Below are 22,195 nucleotides of genomic sequence, written 5' to 3'. Positions count from 1 at the left end.
AATTACTAATGCCCATCCCCAGCAAGTGATCTCAAATGGCGTCTCGGTCATGATAGAACAGAAAGTGTCCTTCTGAATCCTCATCATTTATTATACTGTAATATATTTCTTTATTAATATCTATATCTATCTATCTATCTATCTATCTATCTATCTATCTATATATATATTGTAGGGATCTTCCCGGGGGATGGTGTGTTTGGACACAGTTCAGGCAGCAAACTTGGGCTCATAAAACAGCTTTGGGTGTTTATTTGTAGCATAAACAGTCCAGTAACATAAATACAGCAACACTGTGCAGTGAGAATAAACAAAACAAAAAGTCCTGCCCGTCTGGGCGCTTACTAATACAGCAGGTTACCTCTCTGGCACTTCAGTGATCAGTATTGCGGGGTGTGAACAGGCCCCAGCAGCGGCTGTCTTCCCAGCTCTCACCAAACAGCATGCAGGCTGTTCACTCCTGGCTGAGAGAGAGACCTGTACACTGAGCACAGCTTTTGCCTTCTCAGGCTGATTGGGATCAGAGCTCACCTGATCCCAAAACCCACACTGGATCGAGGGGGAGGGAATGGCAAGTCCCACTACCAAAACCTACCTGCCATTCCATGTAAGTCCAGGCCCGGCAATAATAAATAATAGCTCAGCAGCATAACACTGCTGAGCACAGATGCCTCCTGGACTCACCATCTCACACTGTGTATCAACCTGGGTGAGATGTACATCCCCTCGAGCACTTTACCAGTGACATGTCCACATATCCCCCCCCTCTTCTTCAGACCGGAGGGCTGAGCGTATTGTCCCCACAGACAGTGTACCCTTGATAGGGCGTCAGCATTTGCCTGTAATTTCCCTGGCCGGTGTTCCACAGTGAAATTAAAGTTTTGTAGGGACAGAAACCACCTAGTCACCCTTGCATTCTTCTCCTTGTTTATTTTCATCCATGTTAGGGGGGCATGGTCTGTCACTAACTTAAACCTCCTGCCTAGTAGGTAGTACCTCAGGGATTCTAGGGCCCACTTCACTGCCAGACATTCTCGCTCAACTATGGCGTAGTTTTTCTCGGCCGGGGATAGTTTCCTGCTTAAGTACATCACCGGGTGCTCCTCGCCATTCACGACCTGTGAGAGGACGGCACCTAACCCTGTGTTAGAGGCGTCTGTCTGTACCAAAAACTCTCGCCTAAAGTCAGGGGTAACTAGCACAGGCTGTTGGCACAGGGCAGACTTGAGGCTTTGAAAAGCCTTCTCGGCCTCTGGAGTCCATGTCACCATTGCGGACTTCGCACCCTTTGTCAGGTCAGTTAGTGGGGCTGCAACTGAGGCAAAATTTGGCACAAACCTACGGTAATAGCCCGTAATACCCAGGAAAGCTCTGACCTGTTTCTTTGTGAGGGGTTGAGGCCAATTCTGTATTGCCTCGATTTTATTTAGTTGTGGTTTCACTAACCCCCTCCCAATAATGTAGCCCAAGTATTTGGCCTCCTCTAAGGCTAGTGCACACTTCTCTGCATTGATGGTTAAACCCGCATCACTTATGGCATCTAACACCGCCTGGACCTTACAGAGGTGACTTTCCCAATCCGTGCTAAAAATGACCACATCATCGAGGTAGGCAGCGGAGTAATCACGATGTGGTCGCAGAATCAAGTCCATCAACCTCTGAAAAGTGGCAGGGGCTCCATGTAACCCGAATGGCATCACTACATATTGGAAGAGCCCATCAGGGGTGGAGAATGCAGTCTTCTCTCTAGCCTTAGGAGTGAGTGGGATCTGCCAGTAGCCCTTAGTGAGATCGAGGGTAGTTATGTACCTGGCATTACCCATCCTTTCTATCAACTCATCTACCCTGGGCATGGGGTAGGCATCGAACTTGGAGATCTCATTTAACTTTCTAAAATCATTACAGAACCTCCAAGTTCCATTGGGCTTTGGGATTAACACAATCGGGCTGGACCACTCGCTCTGGGACACCTCAATGACTCCTAGGTCAAGCATACGTTTTACCTCGGATGATACCGCCTCCCTCCGGGCTTCTGGTATCCTATAGGGCTTAAGGTTTACTCTGCTTCTAGGCTCAGTTTCAATATGATGACTAATGAGATGCGTACGCCCTGGTAGGTCAGAAAACTTGTCTTTATTTCTCTGCAGGAACTCCTTAGCTTCCTGCTTCTGGGATACTGATAGGGTGTCACCAATCCTGACCGGAGGGATTGGTGGTGACAGATGACCAACAGGCTTTGTCGCCACCAAGGATTCCCTGTCTTTCCAGGGCTTGATCAAGTTTATGTGATAAACTTGGAAAGGCTTCCTTCTACCTGGTTGGTGTACCTTGTAGTTGACCTCACTGATCTTCTCTACAATTTCATAGGGACCCTGCCACTTTGCTAAGAATTTGCTTTCTACCGTGGGAACAAGTATGAGTACCCGGTCACCTGGGCTAAATGTCCTGATTCTTGCAGAACGATTGTAAATTCTGCTTTGGCCCTCTTGCGCCCTCTGGAGGTGTTCCCTTACTAGGGGCATTACAGTGGCTATACGGTCCTGCATTTGTGCTACATGCTCTATAACACTCTTGTATGGGGTGGACTCACTTTCCCATGTCTCTTTCGCTATATCCAATAAACCCCTAGGGTGACGACCATAGACTAATTCGAAGGGAGAGAACCCTGTGGACGCTTGGGGTACTTCCCTAATAGAAAACATCAGATAAGGTAGTAAGTGATCCCAATCACGACCATCCTTTTCCACCACTTTTTTTAACATATGTTTCAGGGTTTTATTAAACCTCTCCACTAACCCGTCTGTCTGTGGGTGATATACAGAGGTACGTAGGTGTGAGATTTTAAACAGTTTGCATAGCTCTTTCATCACCTTTGACACAAATGGTGTACCTTGGTCAGTCAAGATTTCCTTGGGGATCCCCACCCTGGAAAACATATAAAACAATTCCCGTGCAATTGTTTTAGAGGTAGTGTTTCTTAGGGGTACAGCCTCAGGATAGCGGGTCGCGTAGTCCAACACCACTAGAATGTACTGGTGTCCCCTAGCCGACTTTACAATGGGACCCACCAAGTCCATTGCGATCCGGTCAAAAGGTACCTCTATGATGGGGAGTGGGACCAAAGGACTGCGAAAATGCGACACTGGAGCGCTAAGCTGACATGTGGGGCACGACTCACAGTATTTTTTTATGTCAGCATAAATCGCAGGCCAATAAAACCTCTGGAGGACTCTCTCCTGTGTTTTATCTGTCCCCAAGTGTCCCCCAAGGACATGATTATGGGCCATGTCGAGTACCTGACGCCGGTACGACTTAGGCACCAGAAGCTGTTCCACCACCTCATCATTAATTTTAGTGACTCTGTAGTAGAGATCATTAGTCATAGAAAAATGTGGAAATTTTTTCTCAGCTTCTGGTTCCTGAGGTACCCCATTCATAACAGTGACCTGCTCTCTCGCATTTTTGAGAGTGGGGTCCTGTAATTGTGCAGTACCAAAATTATCCCTAGACACCTCTAAGTCTGGAACATTTTGCACAGTGGGAGGAGCCTCTTCCTCACCAGCCAGGACCTGCAAAGGAAAAGCATCATATTCCTCCTGTACATTTTTATCATTTACCGTGGGTAATGCAATAGACTTAGGGGTCTCCTCACTCCTTTCAGGGGATTGTTGTTTTCCCCATAGAGCCCAGAACAAAGGAAAATCACGCCCCAATATAACATTATGCATAAGGTTTTTAACCACACCCACTTCATATTGTACAGCACCTAGTTCAGTCCCGACATTAGCCCGTACTATAGGGTAAACCTTTGTATCGCCATGTATGCATACCACACTCATATGTCTTGCTGGCACAAAGTCCCCAGTCACCAGGCTGGCATGCACCAGGGTGACAAGGCTTCCTGAGTCCAGCAACGCCTTAACAGGAAAGTCATTTACAGTAATGTTGCAGACTTGTGGTTCAGTCTCTAGTCCAGTGACTGCAACAAAAGACGGCTCCGCAAATAGCGACTGACGCCGGCTAGCGTCACACTCCATGGGCTCAGAGGTAAGAGGGCAATGGGCAGACATATGTCCCGTCTCGTGGCATCTCCAGCACTGGATAGGGCCTGGTCTCCTTGGCAGGGAGTCCTTTTTAGGGCCACTTAGCCACCGGGGTCCCCCACCAGTCTTTTGCCCCTGAGACACCTCCTGAGCGCTCTTCCCTCTATCAGCACCCCTCCACACTCCCCCAATAGATGGAAGTCTCTTACCAGATGATGGCACAGATCTGGCACTCCGGGGAGGTGACGGTGCTGCAGGAACATCACGGAGGTAGTCCTCGGTCGCCTGGAACCTCTCCACAAGGCTGACGAGTTCGTCGGCACTCCTAGGGTCGCCTTGTCCCACCCAGCGTTGTAGATCAGCAGGAAGGGCACGGAGGTAGCGATCCATCACGACCCTCTCTAGGATCTGGGCAGGAGTAGAGGTGTCTGGCTCCAACCATTTTCTTGCCAGATGAATCAGGTCGTACATCTGGGACCTCGCTGACTTGTCCAGACTGTAGCTCCAGTTGCGGACCCTCCGGGCACGGACAGCAGCAGTAACTCCTAGTCGGGCGAGTATCTCTGCTCTTAGCCGAGGATAGTCCTTGACCTCTTGCTCACTGAGGTCATAATAGGCCTTTTGAGGTTCGCCTGTTAAATAGGGAGCAATGACCTCTGCCCACTCAGTGGAGGGTAACTTTTCTCGCTCAGCCACCCGCTCAAAGACAGTTAAGTAGGCCTCAACATCGTCATCAGCAGTCATCTTTTGCAGCGCACGCTGCACAGCTCTTCTCACAGACAAAGTCTCTGGCGCGGCTGCTGCCACCAGCTGGGGATTAGCACCTGCAGACGCCTCTTGCTTTGCTATCAGGTGCTCAATAAGTCTCTGTTGTTGAGCCATCGCTTGTTCGTGGCGCAGATTAGCATCTGCCAGAGCCTGTTGTTGCTGCCGATTAGCCTGCTGGTGTGCAGCCAATGCCTGTTCATGGCGCAGGTTAGCAGCCTCCTGATCCTGCTTAGCGGCTGCCTGAGCCTGTTGTTGTGCGACCAACGCCTGTTGCTGTTGCAGACTCACTTGCATTAGCTGCTTCATCATTTCCTCCATGTTGCTTGTCTGTTTTTGGAGTGAAGCAACAGCCTTCACCCAGGACATACGCAGCTGTAGCCAAGTTGATGCACACCGTTGCCCCTAGCAACCGCTTTGCCCGCTCCGCAGCACCAATTGTAGGGATCTTCCCGGGGGATGGTGTGTTTGGACACAGTTCAGGCAGCAAACTTGGGCTCATAAAACAGCTTTGGGTGTTTATTTGTAGCATAAACAGTCCAGTAACATAAATACAGCAACACTGTGCAGTGAGAATAAACAAAACAAAAAGTCCTGCCCGTCTGGGCGCTTACTAATACAGCAGGTTACCTCTCTGGCACTTCAGTGATCAGTATTGCGGGGTGTGAACAGGCCCCAGCAGCGGCTGTCTTCCCAGCTCTCACCAAACAGCATGCAGGCTGTTCACTCCTGGCTGAGAGAGAGACCTGTACACTGAGCACAGCTTTTGCCTTCTCAGGCTGATTGGGATCAGAGCTCACCTGATCCCAAAACCCACACTGGATCGAGGGGGAGGGAATGGCAAGTCCCACTACCAAAACCTACCTGCCATTCCATGTAAGTCCAGGCCCGGCAATAATAAATAATAGCTCAGCAGCATAACACTGCTGAGCACAGATGCCTCCTGGACTCACCATCTCACACTGTGTATCAACCTGGGTGAGATGTACATCCCCTCGAGCACTTTACCAGTGACATGTCCACAATATATACACACACATATATATATATATATATATATATATATATATATATATATGATTCCCATATAAGTTAGGAATAAGCTTGAAATGTCTCTAGAAGATAATAAATCAATCGTGCAGTAAATACCATAAAGACTTGTCTGGCCTTTCATGGATTCTCAATGACTGAACTTCAGAATCTCCTTTGTGACTGGATCTATAGAGTTAACATTGTTGTGGTGCTGAGACATAATGGATGAATAGGTGGTAAATTATTTGACATTGTTTGTGCCCCTTCCCCATCTATTTCAGACTTTCTTTTAATTTCCAGCTCCCTCGTTTAAGTGAGAACCATTTACCTTATATAGCATCACAGAAATTACTATATCCGATGTGTGCGTATTAAGAGCTCGATAAGTAAGCTCGATAAGTAATCTAAATAAACAGTAGATGTGATATAAAGCAAGTTTGCAACATACTGTATATTCATTATTTTTGTTATCATGCTGTAGAACAAAGCTGAACTTACCAGAAATCCAGGTCCAGTCTCCTGAAGACAGATTTTCTGACTTGTGCTAGTTGTAAAAAAACAGACTAAACCCAGAAATTCCGGCCAGTACAGAGAGTCACGGCTCAAAGTGTCCATCAATCACATGACTGCCTTTTCTCTGTAAGCGCTCAGATGGCCTGGGATACACAGGACTTCCTGTTTTCAGATTTTTTTTTTCTAAAAAAACGGAAACAGTCAGAAAACAGGAACAGTTTTCCATGATAACTAAAAAAAAATAATGACTGTAAATTGCAAACTTGCTTTATATCACATCTACTGTTGAATTAGAGTTTGAAAGTTATTATGACAGTGACACTTTAAGTAATGTTAGGACTTCTGTCTATGATTCTGTTCTTGTAGAGGGTGTTGTCCAGGCAGGAGAGTGTTCATGTATATGCTCATGGAGGAGGTAATAAAAACAAAAAATTACCCGACAGTCAGTGGCTTCATTGTTGTCCTGCCTCAGCCACTGATTTGGTGAGGATCCCAGCAATTTCACAACCCTGAAAGAGGGCGCACAGTAGGGAAGTGTGTGCAGTGTACTGTGTTTAAATCACCCCCTCCCCAGACAATTCCTTTAAAGGGGTAGTGCGGCGTTTCAAAATTATTTACTAAATAACACACATTACAAAGTTATACAACTTTGTAATGTATGTTATGTTAGTGAATGTCCCCCTTCCCTGTGTCCACCCCCCACCCACCCCCCCACGCTAGACCCAGAAGTGTGATGCACTATACTCGCCTGATTCGTGTCGACCCCCAACCGCCATCTTGGGACAATGATGTCATCTTTGGGAGGCCAGCCGAACCGCTCCACCCGTCCCTCATGCCGGCCCCCCTCTGCCACGTCATCAGCTGCTCAGCCGCGATTGGCTGAACATTACTGTGCTGAGCAGCTGATGACGCGGCAGAGGGGGGCCGGCATTCACTAACATAACATAGATTACAAAGTTGTATAACTTTGTAATGTGTGTTCTTTAGTGAATAATTTTGAAACGCCGCACTACCCCTTTAAGGGAATACTATCACTAATAATACAGCATAGAGAGTTAGAGCGGGCATGGCCATTCCCACCTGGTCAAAGAAAAATAGAGGGACTGATTGTATCCAGTGTAGGATATAATGAAAATAAGCTACATACATTGATGCTAAGCTTATTAAAGAACACGCCTAATACTGCAGAAACCGAAGAGAGTAAAGGATAAAACAGTACTCACCACTCGCAATTCAAGTATTACATTTTTTTATTCCAAATTGTCATTATGCAGAGACAAACCAGCATAGAGTGGAGGCGGGACAGCTGTTTAGTAGGGAGTGTCCTTTTTCCAATTTTTGGTTTGTACTGTCACACAGATAGTACAAGGCGCAGATTCTCCCCTTCTCCCTGGTGTACGCTTGCCGTATCCCCCATTTGCCTGATGGCATAAATCATGGCAGAAATTTACACCTGCCCAGGAGCAGATGTAGATTTCTGTGCCCACCATACGGCAGACGCAGGTCAGGCCTGATTTACTATGAGAAATCCAGCAGGCCAATTGGGGGCGGGGACTAATTTAAGCCCGGAGTATGAGTATGCCGGTCTTCAGAAATGTCCCTTAAAGAGTCCAATGAACACGCCAAGAGTCAAAACCAAGAGAGCAACAACAATAACTAAATCAGAACCAGAGATGAACCAGAAAACAAGCCGAAGTTAAACTACCAAACCACCACAGTCAACAATGAGACATAGTTGCCCATTTAAATCTCCTGCTGGATGTCACTTTAGAGTGCTGGGCAGTCTGTGAATGACCTGACGCTTAGGTGTTCCTGATAGGCCGCAGCATCGCCCAGCCAGCCTAGAACCCCCCAAGATTGGATGCCTGGCCGCCACTTGTGATGGCCGGGTATCCATGATGAAAGTAAATCTGTGACAATCAGGTGATAAAACTTTGTCTGCGTAGCAGATTTAATAGTAGCCATAGACGATCAGACTGAGCAGCCAAGAGATCATTTCCATGGAATACGAATCATTCGTTATCCTTCAGGGAATTAGCAGATGGGTTGTTGATTAGGTGAGACTGCAGAAGACCATCATGACGTTATGTGATGATAGCAGTACAGGGATTCCTGCCGTTTTACAAGCAATGGGAAGGTAACAACACCACAAAGCTAATGAGAAAAAAAAAGTTAAAATACTTTTATTCACACTACAGTACAGGTATAACACATTTCACATGAATTAATCAGCGCTTCTTCAGATTCCAGTGATCTAATGAAGCCCTGATTAATAGGTGCGATGTGCGTTATTCCCATAGTGTCAAACCTGAAAAAAGAAGAAAAAAAGAAAGCTCCATATATGGTGGAATGGAAGAAATAGTATCCTATAAGGCAAATCCTTCGTTGCCCTATCCAGTGGGGACCTTAAGTAGCTTTACTTTCATTACAGTTAGATTCACTACCCCTACCCCGCCTTACCATATTTTTCCACATACTTACTCTTTGGGCTGCAGCGGTGGCATCCTGTGCTCCAGGCCGCTGCTGCACCCACTCTCCCGTCTCCACTCCTCCTGCTGACGCCAGAGCCCACGTGTCCGGGCCCGACGCTGCCTCCTCTTTTTCCTCCTGGGGCGCCTTACCACTCCTCGCTTTCATATGGTGTCGTTTCTGTCGGCACGCGTATTCCTGGCTCCTAGCGTGTGCATGTGCCGCCTTCCACAGTTTAAGGGACAGTACGTCCCTAATTGGTGCTGCACCCAAAACATTCTCCTATAAACTTCTGCACCTCCCTGACCCCTCTGTTGGAACCTCTGCATGCTTCCATAGTGTGTGGTCCCAGCTCTCCCGTGACTCAGTCCTGCTGTGCCTCAGTCTGCCTGCCTATCTGTCCCCAGCTGCACCTCATCTACCGCTGCTAGCAAGCCAAGCCAGGGGTAGCGGCTTAGGGGTTGCCTGCCACAGCAAGTCCATCAGCCCCTTAGACTCTGCTCCCTGGTGCAGCTAACGCCATTGCTAGCGGTGGTACAGCGGATCCACGACTCCAGTCGTTACATTTACCACTACTCACACAGCGATAGCAAGAAATTGGAAATTCGCACATAGCTACTGTAAACACACAATGGAAGGATTGGTCCAACACCAGGGCAATTATAGTGTTGCTATGAACAAATTGGCAGACTGGACTGTATACAAGTAAATCCTACTGGTTGGTCTATGTATAGTAGTTGGAGGTATGTAGTTTATTAAACTTCACATTACTTAGATAATAATGCATAAAATATGCAAGGGTTTCATCTGGATCGCTTCCGTTTTGTGTTATTAGTAGAGATGAGCGAACCTGGAGCATGCTCGAGTCGATCTGAACCCAAACGTTCGGCATTTGATTAGCGGTGGCTGCTGAACTTGGATAAAGCCCTAAGGCTATGTGGAAATCATGGATATAGTCATTGGCTGTATCCATGTTTTCCAGACAACCTTAGAGCTTTATCCAAGTTCAGCAGGCCCAGCTAATCAAATACCGAACGTTCGGGTTCGATTGACTCGAACCCAAACCCGGTTCGCTCATCTCTAGTTATTAGTTATTACTGGCACTGTATGCATATTACGACATGGCATAGGTACATGTGGTACATGTTTAACGTGTTTTAAGATCAGAACAGCGAAGGTCAGGATGAAAAGATCTGTCTGATCCTGCTCTTGTTTAAAATCTAAATCAACAGTAGATGAGATATAAAGCAAGTTTGCAATTTACATTCATTTTTTTTTTTTAGTTTTCATGGAGAACACGGCACTTCCTGTTTTCTGACTCTTTTTTTTTTCTCAAAAAACAGGAAACAGTAAGAAAACAGGAAGTCCAGTGTATCCTAGGCCATCTGAGTGTTCACAGAGAGAAGGCAGTCATGTGATTGATGGACACATTGAGACGTGACTCTCTGTACTGGCCGGAATTCAAAAAAATCTGCCTTCAGGAGACTGGACCTGGATTTCTGGTAAGTACAGCTTTGTTTTACAGCATGATAACAAGAAACAAATAATGAATGTATATTGCTTTGTATCACATGTACTGTTGATTTAGATTTTGAAAGTTATAACAACAGGTACACTTTAAGGCTATGTTCACACAACGTATGAGACCGGCCGTTCCGTGACCTCTGGCCGGATCATCTCTGGCTGGGTGATCTTTCCGGCCGCTGAGCTCTGAAGCCGCTTGCTTCACTGTGTGAACTGACAGGTCTTTCTGCGGCCGCAATTCACTGAATGTCAGTTATGTCATGTCAGTTATTTGCGGGGCCGCACAGATCCCGGCCGGAGCGTATACGATGTGTGTACACTCCGGCTGGGATCCCATTGCTTAATAGGCTGTGTTCCGCTGCACAAAAACTACGGCCGTTGTTGCCATCGGCAACAATGGCCTTGGTTTTACGTAGTGTGAACATAGTCTAAGTGTCCACCTCTGATTTATAGACTGGAATTCCCTAGTGATCGGTTGAGATGATTGTCATCCCTGACAGATTCGGAGACCATCAGTCTCAGTAATTACATGTGCAGGAACTTTTCCTAGCTATTTACCCTGTGGCTCCCCGAGTGCTTCTTGCACTACATCCAAGTTATCTGCCTTTCTCTGTGAATTCTGCTAGTTTACACAGTGTCTCAGAATGAGCTCTATGATACTTATTTTCCCCGTAAGGGTTTATATCAGGAATATATTATGACTGAAGTGCAAAACATCAAAACTAATTAATACGAGGGAGGTCTTTTCCTGAGAGATCTGCTAACATGAAGTAATATGTAATGAATACAGTATTATGTTTCCTGATCTGTTATACTGAAAAATACTTGTAGGGAGAGGGAAGTCACCTCTGGCAGTCCATGTGCATGGCTCATAGAGGTGGATTGGGGCAGGGCTCCATAATGTTCTGGAAATGGCGATTCCAGTTTCTAGAGTTATACTTAAAGCAAATGTACCATCAGTACATTCGCTTTAAGGGTTGCCCATGGATACAATGGCACTTGCACGGGGAAGCCGTTGCCCCAGTCCCAGCCAAAAAATGGCGCCATTTTATTCCCAGGCATCGACCGGGGGTGAAGCACTGGAGGCGGGTATCCTGCACCCATTGGGAGGAAACCACCGCCCCTCTATGATGCGGTTCCAGCCCACTTCCAGTGCTTGACCCCCTGCAGGTGCCCGGGAATAGAACGGCGCCGTACATAGGAACCGGGCCGTGGTTCAAAAAAGAACCACAGCACCAGCTTCCCCACGCTGGCGCCATTCTATTCATGTGCAAAACTTAAAGCAAATGCACTGATGGTACATTTGCTTTAAAGGGATATTACTATCTGGAAATGATATGCGTGATTATGTCTGATACTATATATGCAGCTCATATCAGCCCCGTCCAGCCTGTTTGTTGTGGTTGGAGGTAGTTGGGAAGGGGCTGTTATACACAGTTTGCAGAAGTTTTATTATTGACTTTAATGGGAGTTATATCATTCGCATAGCACCACTGTTTAATTTAAGATACCTCCTTTAAGAAAAACAACATGATCCCTCCCTGTACAGGTGGCCATAGGCCACTCCTGCTGCGTGAAAAAAGAACACAGGCAGATACATAGTACATAGGTGGTCTGGATTCTGTAATTACTGGGGGAGCTGGAAACTGTGGCTTCTTTGGGACAGGCTGCTGTGACTACTGGGGGTCTGACTACTCTGGCTACTACGGGGTTGGCTGATTTAACTCCTGGGAGAAATTCCGCTGTGACTACTGGAGTCTGGTTGTTGTAACTATTAGATCTCTGGCTGCTGTGACTACTGGGATGGTCTGACTACTGATGGAGCCTCGGACGGCTGTGACTATGTGGAGACTGGGTGCTGTGAACACCGGGGATGTGGGAAGTTGCTGTTTGTTTTTCTTTTAAGTACCTTTTATATTTATATCCATGTGGAGGAGTTTAACCAGCATTAGCATAGTCATAGTCATATAATAGCATTGTACAGGCGGACTGTAAAACACTCAATAAGAGCTCCCATGTGATGAGCGCTAACAATGCTCTACAGTCACAATTACCCATCACAGCCATTTAAACAAGAGGCTGATACTCTAATCCTGATTTATTTCCCTATGTTTAATATCAATTAACCTGAGCTCGATTAGTGTCCCCAATGTCTTCTGCGTCGACTGGCTAAGGTGATATTGTAACCACAGCAAAATCTTTAATTACACTGCAGCCGAAAATGCAAAATGCAGACGTTCCAGGCAAACCTTCTGTTCAATGTTTAAAAGAGTAAAAACAATAGCTATCTATCTATCTATCTATCTATCTATCTATCTATCTATCTATCTATCTATCTATCTCCTATCTATCTATCTATCTATCTATCTATCTCCTATCTATCTATCTATATATTGTTGTGGATGGTACTCAACCCGTACCAGACTGTTGTCTATCTGCTCCAAATTAGGTATGCTTATATATATATGCATATGCGTATGAAGAACCACTTGACGCCATGTCAAGGTAGAACTAGTTTATTATAAGCGTTACAGAAGGTTATATAGCAGAAAGAAGTCAGAACAAAGAGGGCAGTTATATAGATAAGATGGCAGGCTATTATTTGCCATGGACAGGTTCCTTATTTGCATAGTGGGTTGTATTACATAGCTCATGGATTACGTAGTCATACACAGAGTTTCTCCTTTAGGCATTGTCCAGGATATGGGGGCCATCTTTAACAATAGAATGAACAGAATTGTCTTTATTTCCACAACAGTCCCCCCTATGAAGACTATTCTGTCCCTATAAAAGAACCTCACTCATCTGTCCCAATGCACAGATTCCTCTTCACCAGTTACTTGACAAATCATTCCTAGTGAATGACCCCCCAACTAGTGGACTAGTGCATAGGAAATTCAGATGTATTGACCCTCATCTTACTTCACTTATGGGGGTTATCTTTGGAACTATATAGTGTAGATTGTCTCAGAGGTGTGTAGATCTTCTTGTAGTTCAGGTTTCCATAGGTTGCAGTTGCAGGTTCCAGTGCCAACATCTGTGGGCTGAGATCTTTGGTCGATGTAGTAAACCGTCTCCTGGCACGCGGTATGATAAAACATGCTATAAAAACAAGGAAAAATAAAACACACACAACGGCTATCCCAAAGCTCTCTGCCAACCCTTTAATCCAACTAAAGTATGTGTCCCAAGGGTCATCTGTGCATGAATATCCTTTTAGTTCTGTTGACATGTCAGTCAGTCCTTTTAGCGCCGTGGTCATACTACCATCCGGTCCCAATTACCAACAATGTATTTGCAACAAATGTCTCCTATCGTTTTACAGACTCCTTCTTTTTAAATCAGGAGTGTCAAGGGCCAGATGGTTCTAAAAGACCATAATACAGTTGGGACCTAGCTGTTCTACTACACCTTTAAATGCCTCTCGGGTGTAGTTTATAAATTGTTGATGATTGTAATATATGTAGTTTATCCAATCTACATTCTTGTTTACCGTTATGATAGGGGTCAGTGATTTAAATCTGCCTTTTACCAGGTCCTGGCCTTAAAGTCATCGAGCACCCCCCTTGGCGCCCCATGGCATCAATATAAACATCAGTGGGTCAAAAACTGCCAGGGGCACTGTAGTTTAGTGTTTCCAAATATAAACTAATGCACTTGGTGAGAAGGCTTTTTCTATCTTAGTATCATATCAGCAGTTCTGCTCTAGCAAAGACTTCAGCAGAGAAGGGTCTAGGGGCAGTCATCCCTGACAGCCTGAAAATGAGTCACCAATGATGCCAGGCAGTAGGGAAAGCTATGTTGGGCTGTATAGCTAGAGGTATAACCAGTAAGAAGAGGAAGAGGGTGTTAATAATAAGAGACTGAATACAAGAACGAGGGGACATAAGCTGAGGTTAGTTGAGGGAAAAGGTCAGAAACACAAGAAAATAGGTAACTCTACAATGACTGAAAAGAAATATTAATAGGGCAGACTAGATGGACTAAATGGTCTTTTACTGCCCACAATATTCTATATTTATGCCTATTAACAGAAAAACAATGTATAACTCTGTACAGTATACATCAATATACAACTTAGTTACAGCAAAACAAATAAAAGCTTATTATCCAAACTAATATCTGTATGATTCCTGAAAACCATCTTCCAATGAGATGTAAAATCCCAGAGTTTAATTATGAAAAGAAAAAAAAGTAACCCTCATCAGATGCCGCCGATGCTTTACACTATTCTTCTCATCTGCTCCACTTTACCTACTGTCATTATTACTCAGAGATTCCAGTTGTATCTACATAGTGGCAGCATATCCGTCCAATCAGCTGACAGATACCAACATAACCAAACTTTATTGTCTCATCACTCCTGTCCCTAATCCTGACTACAGGTGTAGCAAATCTCCTTGCTTCCACTTTGCCATCATGAGGGTATGGGAAATACACAGTAACTAACTTTAAAAAGTTTCTGAAAAGTAAAAGTTAAGATGTGAGCACATGTTATCTAATGGCGAAAACACAAAGTTGATTGACACATAAACAAAAAAACAAAACAGCACAACAGATAAATGTAACAAAATCTCTACAATGTGACCTACTATGTAACCATTAGATTCACTTATAATACCCAGTCAGTGAATTCACAATCTTCAGTACGGGATTCTCTGAATTTTTACGTCTTTTTAGTCTTTTTTGTCTTTTTTTTTATTTTACTTTATTTTGTACCTAGAAACATCTTTATGATCAGATTGAACAGGTCTAATGACTGGTCACATCTCTTCTTGTAAATAATCATATACTATATTATACTAATAACATACATTACATAACATACAGTTCAATTAATACTGATGTGTTTGGATCTTACTGGATTGTCTCTTGTGTCACTGAGATCATCACATAACATAAAATAACCACCATAGAAATAAAAACAAGGTGTAAACTATACATCACTTAAGGTTTCAAAGCCTTTTCATGACAATCATATATCACATGATCCTTTTTGTCACAGTTAGCGGCATTGCTATGGATCCTTAAACCTGTCTTTTGACTGATAAAGCCGCTCAGACTCCTGGCCTCTTTTCCTGGTATGAGGCCACTAGTATCACCACAGACATTGCCTCTTGGCTTTGTCCTCTCACATAGCTGTGGTTGACATTCAGCTAACCTGTAAGAACGACATCAATACAGACAAGGACATACCTATATAGGCCACCTGTGGCCGGTGGATGAAGTCCACTTACATTCCCTGAAACAGGCAAGATGGTCACAGACTATGCAGACAGGCACCTTTATTGTGTTACCTACAGTAGGTTATGACAGGTGTAGATAATACAGCCGTACACAACCCTCTTTGCTATATTTGTTGTCCCCTGGGCCGCCCAATGTGAGGATACTACACCACATTACACATGGCTTCCTTCTGCTGGTTTTATCAGATAGCTTACAGTGAGATACAAGGCAGGCGGCAAACACAGTTACTTACTGTCCGCTTTCCATCTTTACCCTGTACCTCCTCTCCATCCGCTGGTCTCACAGCTTGCTGCTGATTGTCTCTGGAAAAGACTTAAAAACAAACAGATCCACATCTCCCCCTCCACCTGTACACTATGTACGGTTACCTCAGGAAGAGACCGGAAACTACAGCATCGGCAGCTTCGTCCATCATCCGTCACCCTTTTTTGCCTCATGGTTTGTCTGCGTGAACGTTGCGTCAGCCGCTCTATGGCAGCTCTTCTTCTTCTTCCTCGAACAGTTTTTACACATTGATTTGCCCAGGGATCCAACAAATCTCAAACTCGCCAATTGACCCATTATGGTGGGTGATCAAAAAGTGTACCTGGAGTTCACATAGACATCTGTAAAGTTACCTGTAACCATCTTACATGTCCCAGTGACTGTCCTCACACCTCGGATAGGGTGGTTGCTTTTAGTGGTACGTCATTCTGCATGGAGGTCACTGTATATCCTTGTGTCATCCATCTTTGTAAAATCTGGGATTATCTATAATGATAACTTAAAACTTCATTAATATTTGGGTTTTCAATTACATTTTCATCTTTCAGATTTGAAATTTCAAACACAATAGTAACAAAAACACAATAAACATTTCAATAAACATCTTTAGTCACAAAAATAAAAGATTGTGCAGTGTTTAAACTCATCCGCTTAATTCCCTTCTCTCCCCCCTTTTTAAACTTGGCCTATAGGTATATAATAACATAGCCAAGTATAACACTATGTACCTTTTATATAGGTATAAAATAACAACAGTAGAAAACAGTGGAAAACAGTAATAAAATCACTTCATAATATAAAGGTGTTCTAGGTAGATTCCTCTATAAATTTCCCAGTTACTAATATTGAAAAGTTTCCTGATCAATAATTTTGTTAATTTATTTTGTCTCCTATGGGCGTAGTATATTTTAATAGTTTGCAATAATCATCACAAAATTGTTATCGCCAAAAAGAAAAGTAATATTACATCATATCTCCTGCTACTCTCAGATAGAAATAATACAAAGCATTAGAGACGCGGCTGGTCGTAACAGGGTAATAACTTTCTTTTGTTAAAAAACAATTAGAACACACACTGAAAACATAAATGTTTATAAAAAAATTATTCTTGTATGGGATAAAGAAATACAAATATATATATCTATCTATCTCTGTCTAATTTGTAGTGTAATTTATCCTTGTGTTAAAAATCTCGTAGCGTAATGTAAGTTCTCCAAGTCCTCTCCTACACATTCCACTGACGGAAAACTCCTTGTTACATATTACTTGCTCACAGCTTTCCTCACAGTAGTGTCTTTTATCAGCAAGCTGCACAGAGCACCTCATCAAGGCCATACATTGGAGGGAGAAATGAATCTTTGAAGACGCGTAGACTTGTGCCCCAACCTTCATGTGGGTGGAGCTGGGGAGACGTGAAAAATCCGATCAGGGTTAATTACAGAATATAGGGGTGTGGTGTACTGTGCCAGCCCCCATGGGGGGAACTGCTTCTGGAGACACCTTTTTTTTCCTCTGGGGGGGAACAGGGTGATGGAATGTGATCCACAATTGTAACAAATATGATGGGAGTTAGGATTTTTTCGCACAAGACCAGTAATCGACGCCATTTTAGAGCGGTGGCCCCCCACCTGCTAGTATTGTCTGATACACATATATAATATAGTTATGAAAACGTTTCTGTTCCACCACTCTGATGGAAGTCTCTCGCTAAATCTGCATCAGTAAGCTATTTCCTCTTATCTTTACAAGGTTTTTTTATTTTTTTTATTTATTTATTTTTTTCGCTTCCACCTTATTTTCATGGTTTCTTTCTAATTCACAACATTTTTTTTTTTCTCTCTGACACCAGTTGGGAGGCTGTGTACTCCCCCAGTCCAAGTGATATGCGCTTTCCCATGTTAGACACACAAAACAAAACAACCTGAGAGAGTTACGAATCACCTTTTTCCGTCCAGTCTACACAAAGAGTCCACACAACAGGAGCAAACTTTACCGCTTGCTCTAATGGCGGAGACAGACCCACCGGTTCCCGTCTGCCTCCAGAACGTGTCCCCTCCTCCATACCCTGAGACGCCTACACCGACATACTCAGTAAGAGGTTCAGATCCACGTCTGTCAACTCCCAAGTACCCTGAGACGTCTACACCAACATAATCAGTAAGAGGTTAAGACTACCGTCTGTTAGTGAACACTCTACACAGACCAATTCTCCGCTGCCCTGACTCCAACTCTCTCAGACACATAACATAACCACAGATAGACAAGAGGTTTTACCATATTCTTGACCACAGGCTTTTGTAGTGACCAACTGCCAGCCGACAGACCACATCCAAACAGACAGCGGGCTAGGAATATTTCGGGCAAGATTACAGAATTTTCTTACCGTACTCAATGGAGGCGCGCTCTCCCATTCCCCGGCCGCCGTCTGGAAAGGTGTGGTGGTTATTTTCGGCTGACCAAGGTCAGTTTCGCCCGTGGTCCCACCTGGGTCGCCAAATTGTTGTGGATGGTACTCAACCCGTACCAGACTGTTGTCTATCTGCTCCAAATTAGGTATGCTTATATGTATATGCATATGCGTATGAAGAACCACTTGACGCCATGTCAAGGTAGAACTAGTTTATTATAAGCGTTACAGAAGGTTATATAGCAGAAAGAAGTCAGAACAAAGAGGGCAGTTATATAGATAAGATGGCAGGCTATTATTTGCCATGGACAGGTTCCTTATTTGCATAGTGGGTTGTATTACATAGCTCATGGATTACGTAGTCATACACAGAGTTTCTCCTTTAGGCATTGTCCAGGATATGGGGGCCATCTTTAACAATAGAATGAACAGAATTGTCTTTATTTCCACAACAATATATATATATATATATATATATATATATATATATATATATAAAATCGTTTGTCCGATGTCCTTGCAGCCCTGGTTTAAACTGTATACATACCTATCCAGGCTGCAGGGCTCCTCTTTCTCGGTGCTTCTCCCTGGGTCCCGCGCGCTCCAGCTTCACAGTGGCCTGTCTATTACAAGTAGCTGTGCGCGGTCAGCGCCCGACGATTATAGGTCAGAACCTATATCAACGATCAGCCGATGACTACGATCATCGGCTGATCGTTGTCTTTATTACACGGAGCGATAATTGGCCGGATAGGGCCGATTCTGCCGATTATCGTTCCGTGTAATAGTACCCTTAGTCTACAAAACTGGGCATTCAGGACCCAACTAAACTCTGTTTAAAATCCCACAGGAGATGGGGGGAGTGCAAGCCAAAAAGAGGTAGCTGCACCCTGACAAATAACACAATAAAAATTAACACCAATAACACTGTTCACACTATGTAGGTTCACACTGCTGTGCTCAATAAACAGGCAAAACAGAAAAGTGCAACAGCATCCTGTAAGTGCCAGGTACCATGTATATTCCCCCCATATAGAGCAGTTTTTTTATAGTGTGTGTGACGGGGGGAGTATACACAAGAATACTTGGTACTTGTAGATTGCTGTTGCACTTTTCTGTTTTGTCTTTAAGGGATTTTATCAAATTGAAAATGCAGTCGTGTCTGCGGGACAGCATTTAAAGCAAAGTTAGTTGAGCAGATTGATATAGATTTGTGAGAAAAGGTTCAACAGAACTAAATAAACTAGTAATTTATTCACTTGTCAAGGATGAGCAGAACATGGCTGCTTTCTTCAAGAAAAAGCACCACTCTTGCCTTCGGTTTGTTTCTGGTATTGTAGCTCAGTTTGACTGAAGTTAATGGTGATAATTTGTAATAACTCATGCAACCTGAGGACAGCTCAGTGGGCACTTCTACTCAGAGATCTCTCATAGCGATTGGTGGCCACTGAGTATCACCTTCCACTGGATTCCTAAATGTCAAACAAACAAAGGTTTAACTGAATAAATTACAAGTTCTACCCCTGCAGTGTCCCAGAACATGCAGACTACTACTCCTATTATGGCCATTTCTCTTGCTGTGTCCATGCCTGTTCTGGTAAGTGCTTGCACTGCAACTGCTGCTGGTTTTCCCCTAGTATTCTCTGGTAATGTGCATTCTCATGTGTATTCTCATGTATTCCTGTGTATTATTGCATTGTACAGTGGTATGCAAGGCTGTTGATCACGTGACCTGTAACCATGGTTCCTCCAATGGCCGACTAGCTCTGGCCAGGAGCAACCATGTGACCTGCCACTTCCTCCTAACAAGTTAGTCTTCCCCCTGCTTCCAAGCAAGGAGGATGTGTGTCGTCCCTCTCCTGCCTCAGAGGAGTTGGACTTCTTCTCTGCAGCTCCCACTTCACCACTAGAAGTGTGGATCAGGTGCTCTGCTATATTCAAGTCTTCGGCTGTATCTGCCTGCTCAAGTGTCCGGAGTCTTCTCTCTCATCTGGGTGTCATTCCGTTATCTCTCCTCATCGCTGCAAGGATTCACAGCAAGTATTATTCTCAAGCTAATCCACCCAGCAATGCTATTTCTCTCATACTCCTACTCCCATCATCCGGCACGTGTTCTCCCAGCTTATGCAGCACCACTCCTGCTTTATTTGTCAAAGCCTGCTATAGACCCGGTTGCATCCGGACAGAACTGTTGCTACTAGTTACCTCATCTATAATAAAGCCGCTGTTACTGAACCCTGGCATTGGTGTCCACTAACTGGTGCCCTGACTAGGTGCAGCGAAGAATCGCATGCCCATCATCACCCGCAGATTCCACAGACCGGCCCTACAGCTGTGCTGCCCTCAGGCCTATACCGTGACAAGTATAACCCCTGCAGCTGCCCTGGTCATTGCCCGCTCATAACACCAGCACTGCGGACGTGGCCCCCAGGGGCCAGGGCATCGCACCCCCCCCCCCCCCACACACACACACACAGTATTGTAATGTTAGTGGTTGGCACCAGCTGGTATACACTCTCTGCCAGCACTCTCCCCCATGATCTAAAGACCGTCTTACATGCCCATCCCACACTGTAAGCAAGCACTGATCTTCTAGATAGACACTCGCTTTCCGAGTCTGTTTAAAAAAAGTCTTTTTAAAAACTCTTGTGGTCGGGGCAACATGAACGTCAGTATCAATGTCCATGGAGGCCTTAACATTCATCAGCTGGCGGCAATTTGCATATGAAAATGTACGCTACTGGGACAAAAGTATAGGCAATAGAGATGAACGTTGCTGGAGAATGCTGGATTCCGATCGTTTGCCATTTGGATACCGGTTGCTGAAGAAATTGGATGCAGCCATTGGGAATCCTTGAAATTACTTCTTTAGTCACCAGTATTCAAATGCCGAACAATTAAGACTCCACGATCCAGTTGCTCCAGTCGCATTCATCCTAATAGGGACAGGTGTAGGGATGGTCCGAACCCGCCGAGGTTCAGTTTGGCTGAACCCGAACGCTCGGCATCGGATTCCCACTGTCTGCCCGCTCCATGCAGTGGGCGTATACAGAGGGAGGACCGCCTGGAAAACTGGGATACAGCCTATGGCTATGGCTGTATCCCAGTTTTCCAGGCGTTCCTCCCACTGGATCCGCCCGCTGCATGGAGCGGGCAGACAGCGGTAATCATTGCGGATGGTTCGGGTTCGTACGAACCCCGCCCGAACCAGGTTCGGACCATCCCTAGACAGGTGCTTTTAGGACATCCTTTTCTATATCCCTAGGCATTAATATGGAGTTGCTCCCTGTTTGCATGTTTGCAGGATCTTCTGGGAAGACTACAAAATTTTGGAGGTGTCTGTGGAAATTTTCACCCATTCATTTATAAGGGCCCTTGCGCACAACGGAAATTATGGCTCACAGTCTCCATGGATGGGGTCGAGGTCAGGGCTTGGGTTCCTCCACACCAGACTCCACCTTGCAGTGTGCATTGGGAGGGTAGCCATGCAAGAACAGAAAAGTCAGGAACCATAAACCAATTCCACAAAGATGGAAGTGACAATTATTCATTGTCTTGATATACTGAAGAATGAAAGATTTTCTTTCATTGGAACTAAAAGACCTCGGTCGACCCCTGAAGAGCCCCCCATAGCATTATCCTCCTTCACCAAGCTCTACAGCTGGCAGAATACAGTCAGGCAGGTAAAATTTTTTCTGGCATTCACCAAACCAAGACTTTTCCATCAGACAGAACAAGTGTCCTCTGAGTCCATTGGTGATGATTTTACTCCACTCCATCTAACACTTGGCCATAAAGCTCCAAAAGTCACCATATGAAGTTAGATTATAAAATTATGTACATAATAGCAGGTATTAAACGTAAAAATTTGGTGGGCTCAAATATATATTTTTTCTATGGGACCCCAAGTTGAAATCTCATCCAATAAGCC

At 44.6% G+C, this 22,195-nt stretch overlaps 1 protein-coding gene across 2 annotated transcripts in view; it reads left to right on the top strand.

Annotated features, from left to right (window-relative positions):
- Positions 1 to 10,255: 10,255 nt before the first annotated feature.
- Positions 10,256 to 22,195, top strand: part of PNOC (prepronociceptin) — a 102,664-nt gene continuing 90,724 nt past the window's right edge. The window contains exon 1 of one of the 2 annotated variants that reach the window (XM_069975781.1): positions 10,256 to 10,324. The gene's annotated coding sequence lies outside the window, so the exon portion shown is untranslated. Of the gene's footprint in view, positions 10,325 to 17,935; positions 18,015 to 22,195 lie in introns of those variants that run through there. The other variant, XM_069975780.1, reaches the window with a different exon arrangement.

The sequence above is a fragment of the Dendropsophus ebraccatus genome, chromosome 6 (assembly GCF_027789765.1).
Source record: "Dendropsophus ebraccatus isolate aDenEbr1 chromosome 6, aDenEbr1.pat, whole genome shotgun sequence".
NCBI lineage: Eukaryota > Metazoa > Chordata > Amphibia > Anura > Hylidae > Dendropsophus > Dendropsophus ebraccatus.
The sequence above is the reverse complement of the archived record's forward strand: the minus strand, read 5'-3'. Positions and strand labels throughout refer to the sequence as shown.